The 14,573-nt window shown below is 43.3% G+C and overlaps 1 protein-coding gene across 3 annotated transcripts in view; it reads left to right on the forward strand.

Annotated features, from left to right (window-relative positions):
* Positions 1 to 8,657: 8,657 nt before the first annotated feature.
* The window catches only part of TRRAP (transformation/transcription domain associated protein), a 321,632-nt gene continuing 315,716 nt past the window's right edge, over positions 8,658 to 14,573 (forward strand). For 2 of the 3 annotated variants that reach the window (XM_061599260.1, XM_061599263.1), the window contains exon 1: positions 8,658 to 8,822. The gene's annotated coding sequence lies outside the window, so the exon portion shown is untranslated. Of the gene's footprint in view, positions 8,823 to 9,131; positions 9,229 to 14,573 lie in introns of those variants that run through there. The other variant, XM_061599262.1, reaches the window with a different exon arrangement.

Below are 14,573 nucleotides of genomic sequence, written 5' to 3' on the forward strand. Positions count from 1 at the left end.
AGAATAAAAAGGTGGGGGAAACACTGAAAAATGATACAGTGTTTTCTTTTTGGAAAGGAAAGGGGCTTCCCCTCTGCCCAGAGCCTGACCACCCAATCTCCTCCCCTCCCCTCCTCCTCCCCTCCCTGCCCCTCCCCCAGGTCAGTGTTGGACTATGACCTGGGAGGCCAGGATTTGAATCTCCACACAGCCATGAAGGTCACTGGGTGACCTTGGGCCAGTCACTGCCTCTCAGCCTCAGAGGAAGGCAATGGTAAACCCCTTCTGAATACTGTTTACCATGAAAACCCTGTTCATAGGGTCGCCATAAGTTGGGATTGACTTGAAGGCAGTCCATTTCCATTTTCTAATATGATTGCACAGAAATCCCATTGAACTCAAAAAGTATGCAAATGATCAAACCCACCCTCTCTTCACCTCCCTCCCATACCCTCCCTCTTGCCCCTTGCCTCTCCCTTCCTTTGCCCCTCCTTCTCCATCCCCGTCCTCTTCAATCCCCTTCTTCCCCTTCCCCTCCCCCTTCCTCCTCCCCATGGTCAGTTTTACCTATCTTAAGCATGATTGCACGGGAGTAAATACTATTGAACTCTATAAGCATGCAAATGATCAAACCTGCCCTCCCCCTCCCTTTGCCCCTTCCAATCCTCTCCTTCCCCTTCCCCTTCCCCCCTCCTCCCCATGGTTAGTTTTACCTATCCTAACCATGATTGCATAGGAGTAAATTCCATTGAACTCAATAAGCATGCAAATGATCAGACCTGCCTTTTCCCTCCTCCCCTTCTTCTCTCCCTTCCTCCTCCCCTCCCTTCTTCCTCCTTCCCTGCCCACTCTAGCCCTCCCTCCTTCCTCCCTGGTCAGTTTTACCTATCCTAAGCATGATTGCACAGGAGTAAATCCCACTGAACTCAATAAACATGCAAATTATCAAACCTGTCCTCCTCCTCCCCCTCCTCCCTGCTCCCATCCCCCTTCTCCCCTCTGCCCTTCCTCTCCTCCCTCCTCCTCCTCCTCCTCTGCTCCTCATCCCTTGTGGTCAGTTTCACTTATCTTAAGCTTGATTGCTGGGGAGTAAATCCCACTGAACTCAATAAGCATGCAAATGATAAATCCATTCTCAGCAAACTTGGACAGGATCCCATTTCTTACCTCCCAGATTAAAAAGCAGAGAAATTCACTAATAGGCAAAAAACCTTGCGGTTTAAGAACGTACCTATAGCCCACAGATATTTCTATCCAACTTTAAAAAGCAGAGAAATTGGGCAGCTATAGTGAATGCACCAGGGGAGCAGGAGACCTGACCTCCTCTCTGAGATATTGTACTGCCCTACAAATTTGTCAAAATGCAAACACAATTTGGGTTTTATTTATTATTTATTAATAGCATTTGCTAGCCGCTTTCCCCCCCAAAATAGGACTCAAAGCGACGTACAAAAAGGAAAACAAAAACACACTGCATATGAAATAGCTTGGTTGGCCTTTTGCAGTCCAATCCACTTCCTGTGTAGCTTGGAAGAATTTGGTAACATGTGCCTCTGAGCATATGGTGAGTGGTGGCAACACCTACCATCTCCAAAGATGGAGAATTATAAATTTGTGTGTTTGTTAGTGTTCTTCTTACCTTGCTGCTTTCCTGTGTTACTAATATCTAGAAGATTTTATTTCCCTCATTATTCATCCTAGAAACCTGTGTCAAATTTATTTTTATTAATTTCAAAGCCTTTTTATTGGTCAATGTCATATGATGGTGAAGACAGCCTTTTGTGTATCAAATTGGAGGTTATGTTATTTTTTATTTTGGGTGCATTAACAGTTGAATCTGAAACTGCAGTTTAATGTTAAAATCAGACTGATGTTGCTACTTCAGCAATGACTCTAGCTGTTGGAAAGAAGAGGATGCATGTTTTCAGCCTGCTATATTTAAACCACTTCATTTAAGGCAAGGTGGGCATGGTGAATTAAAAACATAGAGCACACCTAGAATTTTGCTAGAATATATTTCACCTCCCACTGTTTGATCTTGTGCAAACTGAGACACTCCTCATTGGAAACTATTCTGCAGAACAGTCAGTGCCATTATTCCACAATTGTTTTTGGAACTATTTTTTAGTGTTGCAAAGTGTTGCTGTACTTCACATATTCACAGAAACAGAAGCAAAAGAGAATGTTTTACTATAAGAAATTTTACTAAAATTGCAAAGTAAATCACACATAAAGTGACCATCTGAACTATATCAACTGTGTTAATAATGTTGCTTCCTCTTTGCTAAAACAAGATCAGCACAGCACATATCTTCTTTCTATTATTTGGGCTGATTGCAGGGGTTGCCACCACTCACCATATGCTCAGAGGCACATGTTACTAAATTCTTCCAAGCTACACAGCAAGTGGATTGGACTGTGAAAGACCAACCCAAACTGTGTTTGCATTTTGACAAATTTGTAGGGCATTACAGTATCTCAGAGAGGAGGCCAGGTCTCCTGCTCCCCTGGTGCATTCATTATAGCTGCCCAATTTTCCTGCTTTTAAAAGTTGGATAGAAATATCTGTGGGCTATAGGTATGTTCTTAAAACACAAGGTTTTTTGCCTATTAGTGAATTTATTCCTTTTTGGGGCCATATAACCATAATTGTAATTTATTCCTTAAATTTAAAAGTAATCTTCCAAGCTCTGTATAAGCTTGGATTCCTGATGTTCCATTGCCTTGTCCCCTTCATGAAGAGAAATGTTAACACAGCAGCTCAATAAAGAAACTAAGCAGAGTGATCACCCACAAGCTATTTAAAGCCAGCTCTCTGAAAAATGGCACTAGGTCTAGCAGTTGATTCCAGGCATTGGAGGCAAAAAATTGACAGGACATGTAACATATTAGATCACTGTTTCCCCTATTCTTTGTACATCAGGAAGGGAGAATCTTTTTCACCCTAAGGGCCACATTCCCTCATGGGCAAACATCTATAGGCCATATGCCAGTGGTGGGAAGGGCCAGATGCAAAAGTGGGTGGAGAAAATGGATGTGATTCTCATCTTTGTTCAATAGATTCCATTCCAGCCATGCAAAAGTCAAGAGGTGTTCCTCCCCTCCCCCCCATCTCCATCCTCCTTGCAGGCAAGTAAGTCAGTGCCACAGTTAAATGACACATTCCAGCCAGGCAAAAGCACTTGAGAGGTGTGTGGCTTGTGGAAGGGGGCATGGCCTGTGGAGAGTTCCAAGGGCCATATAGAGAGGCTTGAAGGGCTACATGTGACTGCTGGGGCTGAGGTCTCCTCATCTTTGCTGTAGATAGTTTTGAGGAGGGTGGCTCTGTTTTTTATTTTTCCAGTCTTAAGTTCAGTTCTCCACATTTCCACATAACTTTCTTGCCCCCCAAAAAACTCTTCATGAAAATTCATCAGCACTTTAGTGCAAAACTCTGTATGGAATTTTGCCCTACTAAAAGAATTTTTGCAAAGCAGTTTTCTCAAATATGATGCATTGTTTTATGTTATTTTCACCAATATATGCATTTTGATTGCACACCCCAATACATGCATTTTTGTACACATTGCAGGAGAACTACATTGCAAAATTTGGAGAAATGCAAATTTTAAAGGATAGCTGTGTTTTGGTTCAGGTCTTGTTTTGGAAAGTGTGGATAAGTACAAACATTCAAATTTCTCCTCCTTAACTATTCTCAAGATGAAAGTTTTTGATGAAGAGCTGTTATTTCACTCTGGATCTTGCTCTCTTTCCTGCTGGGAAAGTATGTTGTCCTACCTCGTCCAACTGTGTATAGCCAGAAAGCAGAACTCAGAGCCCTCAACCCTAGAGTTGTGAAAATAGCCAGCTAGCTCATCTGTGAAGACAGCCACTGCCTGCCCAACAACTCAGATGCCATTCCTTATTTTCATATATTTTTAACATACTCTGAGATGTAAGCCAATTATTGCCTCTCCTCCTTCCAAGGAAGCAGTTGTCTGGAATATAATTGAAAATGAATAATGCAGTTTGGGACATTAGATTTTAATGCAGCCCCTTGAATGCCAGCAAGCGCATCTTAATATGAATTGCGCTCATGTGTTGGAGTGCTGGAGACGCACACCTTCCTTGTGTGTTTGCATTTTAGGGTTGCTGATCCCAGCCCTTCCCCTTGAGATAAGAACTTACCTGATGCTGATCTTACATAGGAAAGGAACAGCACCCCGCAAACTACCTCAGGGGGGCTCAGAGAGGCAAATGTCAGAGCCATTTGGAAAACAGACAATGTAATCAGCCGTCAGTCTCTGCTTAGCTCCGGCAAGTGGACTTCATCTTCAATTGTGCCAGCGAGCTATAGCTTAAGGAGGAGAGAGCCACGTTTCTATGGCAGCTGCTGCCCCCTAGGGACAAGCTGGTTGTGTCGCATCTTACACATTGCTCCCTTGCTGCAGTTGCTGATTGCATCCAATTCCTGCAGAAATGTTACTGCTAGATTTTTTTTACAAAACAAACACATTTCACAGAAACAACTCTCAAAATATTGTGGCTGGCAAGAGCCATCAATCCTTCTACTTCTGAAGTTCAGAAGTAAGTGTGGATCATTATGTTGCCAAAACCGCACAATCTATGCAGAAGAGGGATCTTGTGCAGACTTTAAAGATCCCTGAGAACATGAGAACATAAGAAGAGCCTGCTGGATCAGGCCAGTGGCCCATCTAGTCCAGCATCCTGTTCTCACAGTGGCCAACCAGGTGCCTGGGGGAAGCCCGCAAGCAGGACCCGAGTGCAAGAACACTCTCCCCTCCTGAGGCTTCCGGCAACTGGTTTTCAGAAGCATGCTGCCTCTGACTAGGGTGGCACAGCACAGCCATCATGGCTAATAGCCATTGATAGCCTTGTCCTCCATGAATTTGTCTAATCTTCTTTTAAAGCCATCCAAGCTGGTGGCCATTACTGCATCTTGTGGGAGCAAATTCCATAGTTTGACTATGCGTTGAGTAAAGAAGTACTTCCTTTTGTCTGTCCTGAATCTTCCAACATTCAGCTTCTTTGAATGTCCACGAGTTCTAGTATTATGAGAGAGGGAGAAGAACTTTTCTCTATCCACTTTCTCAGTGCCATGCATAATTATATACACTTCTGTCATGTCTCCTCTGACCTGCCTTTTCTCTAAACTAAAAAGCCCCAAATGCTGCAACCTTTCCTCGTAAGGGAGTTGCTCCATTCCCTTGATCATTCTGGTTGCCCTCTTCTGAACCTTTTCCAACTCTATAATATCCTTTTTGAGATGAGGCGACCAGAACTGTACACAGTATTCCAAATGCGGCCGCACCATAGATTTATACAATGGCATTCTGATATCGGCTGTTTTATTTTCAATACTTCCTAATTATCCCTAGCATGGAATTTGCCTTTTTCACAGCTGCCGCACACTGGGTCGACATCTTCATCGTGCTGTCCACTACAACCCTGAGGTCTCTCTCCTGGTTGGTCACTGCCAGTTCAGACCCCATGAGCGTATATGTGAAATTCAGATTTTTTGCTGCAATATGCATAATTTTACACTTGTTTATATTGAATTGCATTTGCCATTTTTCCGCACATTCATTCAGTTTGGAGAGGTCTTTTTGGAGCTCTTCGCAATCCCTTTTTGTTTTAACAACCCTGAACAATTTAGTATCGTCAGCAAACTTGGCCACTTCACTGCTCACTCCTAATTCTAGGTCATTAATGAACAAGTTGAAAAGTACAGGTCGCAATACTGATCCTTGAGGGACTCCACTTTCTACAGCCCTCCATTGGGAGAACTGTCCGTTTATTCCTACTCTCTGCTTTCTGCTTCTTAACCAATTCCTTATCCACAAGAGGACCTCTCCTCTTATTCCATGACTGCTAAGCTTCCTCAGAAGTCTTTGGTGAGGTACCTTGTCAAATGCTTTTTGAAAGTCTAAGTACACTATGTCCACTGGATCACCTCTATCTATATGCTTGTTGACACTCTCAAAGAATTCTAATAGGTTACTGAGACAGGACTTTCCCTTGCAGAAGCCATGCTGGCTCTGCTTCAGCAAGGCTTGTTCTTCTATGTGCTTAGTTAATCTAGCTTTAATAATACTTTCTACCAGTTTTCCAGGGACAGAAGTTAAGCTAACTGGCCTGTAATTTCCAGGATCCCCTCTGGATCCCTTTTTGAATATTGGCGTTACATCTGCCACTTTCCAGTCCTCAGGCACGGAGGAGGACCCGAGGGACAAGTTACATATTTTAGTCAGCAGGTCAGCAATTTCACCTTTGAGTTCTTTGAGAACTCTCGGGTGGATGCCATCTGGGCCCGGTGATTTGTCAGTTTTTATATTGTCCATTAAGCCTAGAACTTCCTCTCTCGTTACCACTATTTGTCTCAGTTCCTCAGAATCCCTTCCTGCAAATGTTAGTTCAGGTTCAGGGATCTGCCCTATATCTTCCACTGTGAAGACAGATGCAAAGAATTCATTTAGCTTCTCTGCAATCTCCTTATCGTTCTTTAGTACACCTTTGACTCCCTTATCATCCAAGGGTCCAATCACCTCCCTGGATGGTCTCCTGCTTTGAATGTATTTATAGAATTTTTTGTTGTTGGTTTTTATGTTCTTAGCAATGTGCTCCTCAAATTCTTTTTTAGCATCCCTTATTGTCAGAAGCCCATAATATGGAGAATTGCCACTGAGGGCCAGTGTGGTGTCGCAGATGGGATGCATCTGGAAGATCTGGGTTCAAATTCTCACTCATTCATGAAGGTCATTGTCTGACCTTGAGCCAGTTACAGGGTTAATGCAAGGTAGGATTAAAATATAATAATAGTGACTTCAGTGGGGATTACTTACAAGCAAATAATTTTAGATATGTAGTCTGGTACCCAATCTTTAAAATATTTATTCCAAAATAAGATCAGTTTAAATAAACCAGACGTCTGTAAAAAAAAAAGTCTCCATTCTTTGCACCCTTATTTGGAAGGAACTCCCATTTAACTTGATGGGGCTTACATATGAGTAAGTTTGCATAGGATTGGATTGCCCAGGTTTTCAGGAATGACAAGGTACTTATTCCTCCTAATCATATTTGTATGTACAAGGGGTGGGGAACCTATGGCCCTCCAGATATTGCTGGACTGCAACTCCCCATCATCCCTGACCTCTGTTGTGCTGGCTGGGGCTGATGGGACTACCTGTTCAAGAACCAGGAGGAGCCAATCAGAGTGAAAGAAGGTGAATCAGTAACTGAAAAAACTCTTCTCAGCAGCTAACACACACCTCCCCTTTCATGCTGATTGGCTCCTAGGATGAGAAGTGAGTTTCATGGCAAAGAAGCTTGGTCTCACAAATCCTAGTCTACTGTCCCTATATTCAAAGCCTTTTTCTGCCGTAGGCTTTGCTTGCTTGCGGTGGTCCCCTTTATAACAGGTGTCCACGAGTTAGTTGGGGTGGAAAGATGAGTGAGATCTACAATTAGTGATTGGTCTGGGCACACTCCGAGAGCCAGTGTAGTGTAGTGGTTAAGATGTTGGACTACAACCTGGGAGACCAGGGTTCGAATCCCCACACAGCCATGAAGCTCACAGGGTGACTTTGGGCCATTCACTGCTTCTCAGCCTCACAGGAAGGCAATGGTAAATCTCTGAATACAACTTACCATGAAAACCCTATTCATAGGATCGCCATAAGTCGGAATCAACTTGAAGGCAGTTCATTTCGATTTCAAAATCAAAAGGTTTCTGGCAACATTTAGCTCGAGAGAGAGAGAGAGAGAGAGAGAGACTGGGGGGAGGGCTATGCACACAGCAGTTTTATTCTGGTACTGTAATTCTGTAATTGCACAAGAGACAGTGAATCCTGGACGTTGTGGCTGTTAGGGGGTGTAGTGTATCATGAAGGGGCCCTGCACTTCTGAATTTGCCACCACACCACTGTGTATCACTGGAATTTTTACCACATCTTCTCAGAAGTCCTATTGAATGAAGTGAGGCTTCCTCTGGATATTTGTGTAGGGCTGCAGCCTGACAGCTGAACCCTCCTAACTAGGATTATGTCCAACTATTACTCAGAGTCAATCCGCTGAAATTAATAGGTCTAAGTCATGTCCAGCCATTTCAATGGGTCTGCTCTGAGTAGGAGTAACAATGGATACAATCCCATTCTTGTACTCAGAAGTACAAGTCTTCTTGAATTCCCCTTTACGTAATGTTAGGACTGCAGTTTTAGTTTTATTGGAAGTTAGGAGGTACACAACACTCTCTGTGCTCGCTTACCTAAGAGTAAGTTCCACTGAACACAACGGGACTTACTTCAAAGTAAACATGCTTAAGATTGCCCTGAGCGCCCCATTGATTGCATAGGATTGCCTTGCACACTCCTTTACCCCCAAGCAAGGTGCAACAGAAGGACTGCATCCATACAACGTGGGAGGAGAAGGAGGGAGACAGTAGCGCATTGATTAGTGGATGAGGGGAGAGAAGAAGGACGGACGTAGAAGGAAAGGGTATATAGAGTGACAATGCAACCTGAACTTCCAGTAAACAATAGAAAGCTGTGAATCTCTAAGCGGAACGGCACCGCTCTAGACCTTAGCATCTCCGTGGTGACATTCCTCTCTGACGGTTTCCATGGAAAGCCAGTGTCTGATCTGGCACCGGAAGTTCTAAACCGCGTCGCTCTACATTTCTACCTTATCTCTATGTGGCGAGGAGCCGGAAGTGACGCTTGGAGTGCTTCCGCTTTGGGCTCGGCGAACTAGGGTGGCAAGAAGAGGCGTCCATGCTCCGCTAAGACTACAGCTGCTGCGGGGAGGCAACAAAGAAAGTCATGAAGGAACCAGCGCGGCCTGGAGTGGTAAGCAAAAAAAGCGGAAGGGGGGAAGGGGTGAGGTGAAACAAAAGTGAGGGATAACAAAAGTAGGGCGAAGCGAGACTCCCTCCCTCTCTCCCCCCTCCCTCTCTCCCGGATAGAGTGGGCGTGGCTCCGGTAACTTCTGAGGGAGGTGAGAGGAGGCGGGGCCTCTGCTATGGAGGGAAGAAGGGGCGGGGCCAACCAGAGAGGCGCTGGGGATTGGTGCGCGCGTGGCCTGCAAGGGGAGGGGACAGTAGAAAGCGCTGAGGGGAGTCTGCGTGGTGTAGTGGTTGGGGCAGTCTTTTCCAGACCTGCTTTGCATGAAGAAGGTCCCAAAAGGTTGAATCCCTGGTATCTCTAGTTAGGGTTGGAAGTCTTCCTCATCTGAAATCCTGGAGGACTGCTGTCAGTAAGTGTAGACAATATTAAGCTTGATGGGCTAATAGTCTGCCTTAGTATACGGCAGCTTCCTATGAAACCTGGTCCTCTGTAGATATTGCTGGGTACAACTCTTATCTCCCCTATCTTCTGGCCATGCTGGCTGGGGCTGATGGGAGTTGGAGACCAACAACATCTGAAGGGTAGCAGGTTGGGCAAGTATTGGGCTAGGCATTGGGAAACCCAAGTTCAAATCCCCACAAGTCAATAAAGCTCACTAGCGACTCTAGGTCAGCCCTTATCTCTTGATCTAACCTACAGTAATGCTGGGAAAAACAGAAGGGAGTAGAAAAAGGAAGACCAAAAAAGAAATGATTCCATAAAGGAAGCCACAGACCTGAACTGACAAGATCTGGATGGTTCATGACAGATGCTATTGGAGGTTGCTGATTCATAGTGTTGCCATAAGTCAAAATCGACTAGAAGATATATAACAACAACAAACCTCATAGGGATTATGTATGGGCATGTGTGGAGGAAAACCATAATGGGGAAGAATGGGAGCAGGGGTATGAAAGGAAGGAAGGATCCAGCGTGACGAAGTGTCGGGCCAGGACTGGGGAGATCTAGCTTCAAATCTCTATTGGTCATAAAGCTCACTAATTGACTTTAGGCAAGCCACTGTTGCTCAGCCTAATCTCACAGGGTTAGTGTGATGATAAATGGAGGGGGAAGGGAGAACCATGCATACTAGCTTGAGCTCCTTGGAGGAAAATTGGGCTCTGTGTATCATAAATAAATTGGCCAGCTGTGGGTCCTCTTGAGACCAGGTGCAGTGTGATGGTTAGAACATTCCTAGCTTGGGACAGAATGGGAGAAGAGATGGGAGGCTACTGAGCATAAATGAGCCTTGGGCCATTTTGGGGAAATGTATCCGGCCAGGGAGCTGTTCTGATGTGAGGTACGGTGAAGGGTCAAAAACTCAGGCAATCTTTGATGTGGAAGAGGGTTGAATTGGAATAGGGTACGAGAGAGTCTTAATATCTTCATTTGCCAAATTTGCATCCTGCAAAATGTGGCATGCATCTGTGCCCGTTTATCCTCCTAGTTCAAATGAGTATGCATGAGAGAGATTTGTCTAAGGCCATCCAGTGAGAGCCGATTCCCACTTTGCTTTTTGGATTTCAGTGTGTATCTTAATTTTGATGGTAGAGTGTTTGCTCAGTGCTGGCACAGATGTGTTTCAGTGGCAGGATTCTCTCGTAATAACGACAGAGGCAGAAATTACATTAACATGGTGTTGTGTTCGTTGTTTAAAGCCAGGCTGTTTAAATGCATGTGAACTGCTGCCAGTTGAAAATGTCATGCATTTGGCCATTTAAACTCAGTAGTTGTGTTATGTTCAATGGCTGAAACTGGAGAATTGGGCCATTACAAATTTGGGTTCTGTTCCAATTAAAGTTCAGTAGTGTTTTTTTTAAAATTATTTTGTTTCATTTCAGTTCCAATTCAAACTTTAAGAAATATTCTGGGTTATATGTTTTATATAGAATGATTACTCTGTCACCTAACTAATGAAACCTTACTTGAGTTGTGGCATGAGTTTTGGGTGATTGATAGAAATGTTCATATGGGCAAGTAGTTCTGAAACAAAAATCATGTTTAACGTAGTTGCAGATCAGGGGTGGGGAGACCTTTTGGCTGACAGTTCAGATCTTTATCCCCCCCTACCCTACAGACCAACTTTGACAGGTGGATGGTAGTATTCACCTGTCAGTCATCTGACATCATACTCCTGCTTTCTGAGGGTTCGTTATGTGAGAGTATTCCCCACACGGAACTCGTCTGAACACCTGAATCAAGCAGGATTGAATTCCCCATGTATCAGCTGATGGACAAGGGGATTCAGTCCTGTGAGCAACCAATCCAGTTGCATCTCTACCTGTCCCATATGGGGGTGTGGGCATGGTTTGGGGGAAAATGCTTGACAGGCCTAATTTGGCCCATGGGTCAGAGGTTTCCCACCCCTGTTCTAGATTATAGACACGTGCGACAGCAAGCATCTTAAAAGAGTTATGTGTCTCTGGAACCTAGCCTGCATGTCTTTAAAGTAGCCTTCCCTAACCTGGTGCCCTCCAGATGTTTTGGACTACAACTCCCATAATCTGACAATTGGCCCCGCTGGCTGGGGCTGATGAGAGTTGGAGTCTGAGAACATCCAGAGAGCCATGGAGCATCATCTTATGAGGAAAGACTAAAGCATTTCAGTTTAGAATAGGTTGTTATGAAGAAGCATGAAATAGGTTTATAAAATTCTAAATTGCTATAGAGCACAGATCAAAGAGGACTTTTTTTTGGAATCCCATGGTCTAATCTATAGATAAGATCGTTTCACTCTTGCTGTGATGGGGCACTGGCTGTGTAATAAACTAGGATTTCTAAAGGCTGTTTGTATGATTTATTCCAGTACCATTTATGCCAGCTATTATTGTGAGCTACCTTGAGTATGGATTTTTTTTCTGAAGAAGGTGCCCAACAGATAACAGTCTAGGTGTATTCCTAGGTTTCTGGATTTGCTGTATGAGTTCAAAGTTTGGCCTCTGTCATTGGATTAATCATAAAACTTGGCTTTCCAATAAGGCAGCTTCCTTAACAAAATTAAAAAAGCTCCCTTATTGCTGTGTGGAGAAGTTTAGAAACTTTCTGGACAATGAGTGGAGAAGGTTTGGATACCAGATGTGGACAGACAACGCTATTTGAGGATAGGAGTTGAGGCTTTCACTGTCTTGTGTGTTCCTTGTCTTTTGCAATACTGTGGTTGGGTATTTGATGGGATTTAGTCAATTCACTTGTCAAATATTGGTTAACAATTTTTAAAGCATTAACTTTAGTAGAATGACAGAAGCAATAACTTTGATTGCCAACAAGTAAGATACTTATGCTAATTACAAAAACTGTAATTTAATGTAATGCAAATAGGGGACTGGAAACAAAGCCCTATGAGGAGAGACTGAAAGAACTGGGCATGTTTAGCCTTCAGAAGAGAAGACTGAGGGGCGATATGATAGCACTCTTCAAGTACATGAAAGGTTGTCACACAGAGGAGGGCCAGGATCTCTTCTTGATCATCCCAGAGTGCAGGACACGGAATAATGGGCTCAAGTAGCAGGAGGCCAGTTTTGACTGAACATCAGGAAAACGTCCTAACTGTTAGAACGATACAACAATGGAACCAATTACCTAGAGTGGTAGTGGGTTCTCCAACAGTGGAGGCATTCAAGAGCTGGACAGTCATCTGTTGGGAATGCTTTGATTCGGATTCCTGCATTGAGCAGGGGGTTGGACTTGATGGCCTTATAGGCCCTTTCCAACTCTACTATTCTGTGATTCTATAGTGAATTGACAAAAACCCTTAATCATATTTTTTGTTTCTTTAATTATTTTTTAAAGATTACAACAATAATAAAAATATTATTCCAGATGGTCATTATAAGATCTACTATTTAACTTGAAAAAATGGTGCCTGGGTTTGCTTTTCTCCTCATCCTTCCCTATCCCTTTTGTGTTGTGTCTTTTAGACCAGGAGTTCCCAAACTGTGGTCTGCGAGCTTCATTCAGCTGGTCCACAGCATGTCTGTAGATCTGTGGTTGAAGACAGGAGATGGTACATCCATTGCATAAAATATGTTGATTTTTAACTGTATTTTTATTGTTTCCCCCCTTATATTGTATTTTATTGTATTATTTGAAATTTATCAAATTCAAATTCTAGTACAATAGGATACAATATATAAGAAATAAATGAAGCAATAAAAATACAAAAAAACCCAAGCAGCACCTAGTGCAGCACCTTACAATTGCTAAAAAAGATAGAAAAATAATTAAGAGTAGAAAAATAATTGAGTGCAATCCAATGCATGTCTACTCAGAAGCAAGCTCCATTGGGTTCAATGGAACTTACTCCCAGGTAAGTGTGTATTGGATTGCAGCCTAAGTGGTCCACCAAGACCCTCATCAGTTTCGAAGAGGTCTGTGGTAGAAAATTTTTTTGGGGAATCAGTGTTTTAGATTGTAAGCGTATAGGCAGAAGCTGTCATGTGTTGTGTCTTTTAGATTGCCGTTTTGGATGAAAAGCAGGTAAAATTGCTCTAAGTAAATAAAAATAACTTTTAACTATGTTAGGTAAGATTAATGATTTTGGTATATCAGGATCAATCTATAATTAGGTTTTTAATGTTTTTTTAAAAAACAATTAAAATAGAAATAAAACAAAGTAGAAGCAGCTGTTGAATAACAGACGTCATCTTCTTAACTACACAGTGATATTGTTTGCTTTGTGGAATATTTGATAAATTTGACTGCAGTCCAGTAATCAATGGTCAGTTGATATTTGACTGATCAATTGACTAATCCCCCAACCCTTCTGGGTTCCTCTCAGCCTGTCTATCAGCTGTACACCCATTCCTCCATTTTGTTTCTCCATTCTTTTCTGAAAGGGGAAAAAAATAAACCACATTCATTTCTAAGTCTAAGGATACTTGCCTTGCAATAAATCCCATAGCTCTCAGCATAGCCAGTGAGTAGTCAGGGATGATGGCAGATGTAGTCCAGCAACATTTGCAGGGCAACTGGTTCTCCATCTCTGGAGCAGGTGGCATATTCCCTGTTTTGCACAGGGTTGCACTCCATTTGAAAAACCAGATTTGCAACTTGGGAGCACCCCTGAAATGGAGATTGCTTCTGGATGGCCAGGTAGCAGTTGTGGCCAGCAGTGTTTTAATCTGCTGTGTAATCTGCAGAAGAACCACTGTCACATCCTTGGTCACATCCAGGTTAGATTATTGCAGCATGTGAGGCCACCTTTGAAAGAGCATTTAGAAATTTCAGTTGGTTCAAAATGTGGCAGTGAGAGTTTTGATCTTACACCTCAACATTGAGGTATACAGATAGAATGGTCTATTTTGGATATTAACCCCAGTACCCCGAGAAACAGAAGGCTACCCACTTTCTGCTGTAGGTGTACTGTAGGCAAATGTGAAATCCAATGCAATTGAAGCTGAGTTTGGGACAGGCATCCCATGGGTGAGGTGATCCTGGTTCTCCATGTGTGTGTCTGTATATATATGATATATGACGACCTCGCCTCAGTTGTTCACGCTCTGGTAACTTCTAGATTGGACTACTGCAATGCACTCTACGTTGGGCTGCCCTTGAAGACAGTTCGGAAACTACAGTTAGTCCAGAATGCAGCGGCCAGATTATTGACATGGACCAAAAGGTCCGCCCATATAACACCTGTTCTGCCCCGTCTGCACTGGCTTCCTATCTGTTTCCGGGCTAAATTCAAAGTGCTGGTTTTGACCTATAAAGCCCTAC

Source organism: Rhineura floridana, chromosome 17 (assembly GCF_030035675.1).
Source record: "Rhineura floridana isolate rRhiFlo1 chromosome 17, rRhiFlo1.hap2, whole genome shotgun sequence".
Classification (NCBI taxonomy): domain Eukaryota; kingdom Metazoa; phylum Chordata; class Lepidosauria; order Squamata; family Rhineuridae; genus Rhineura; species Rhineura floridana.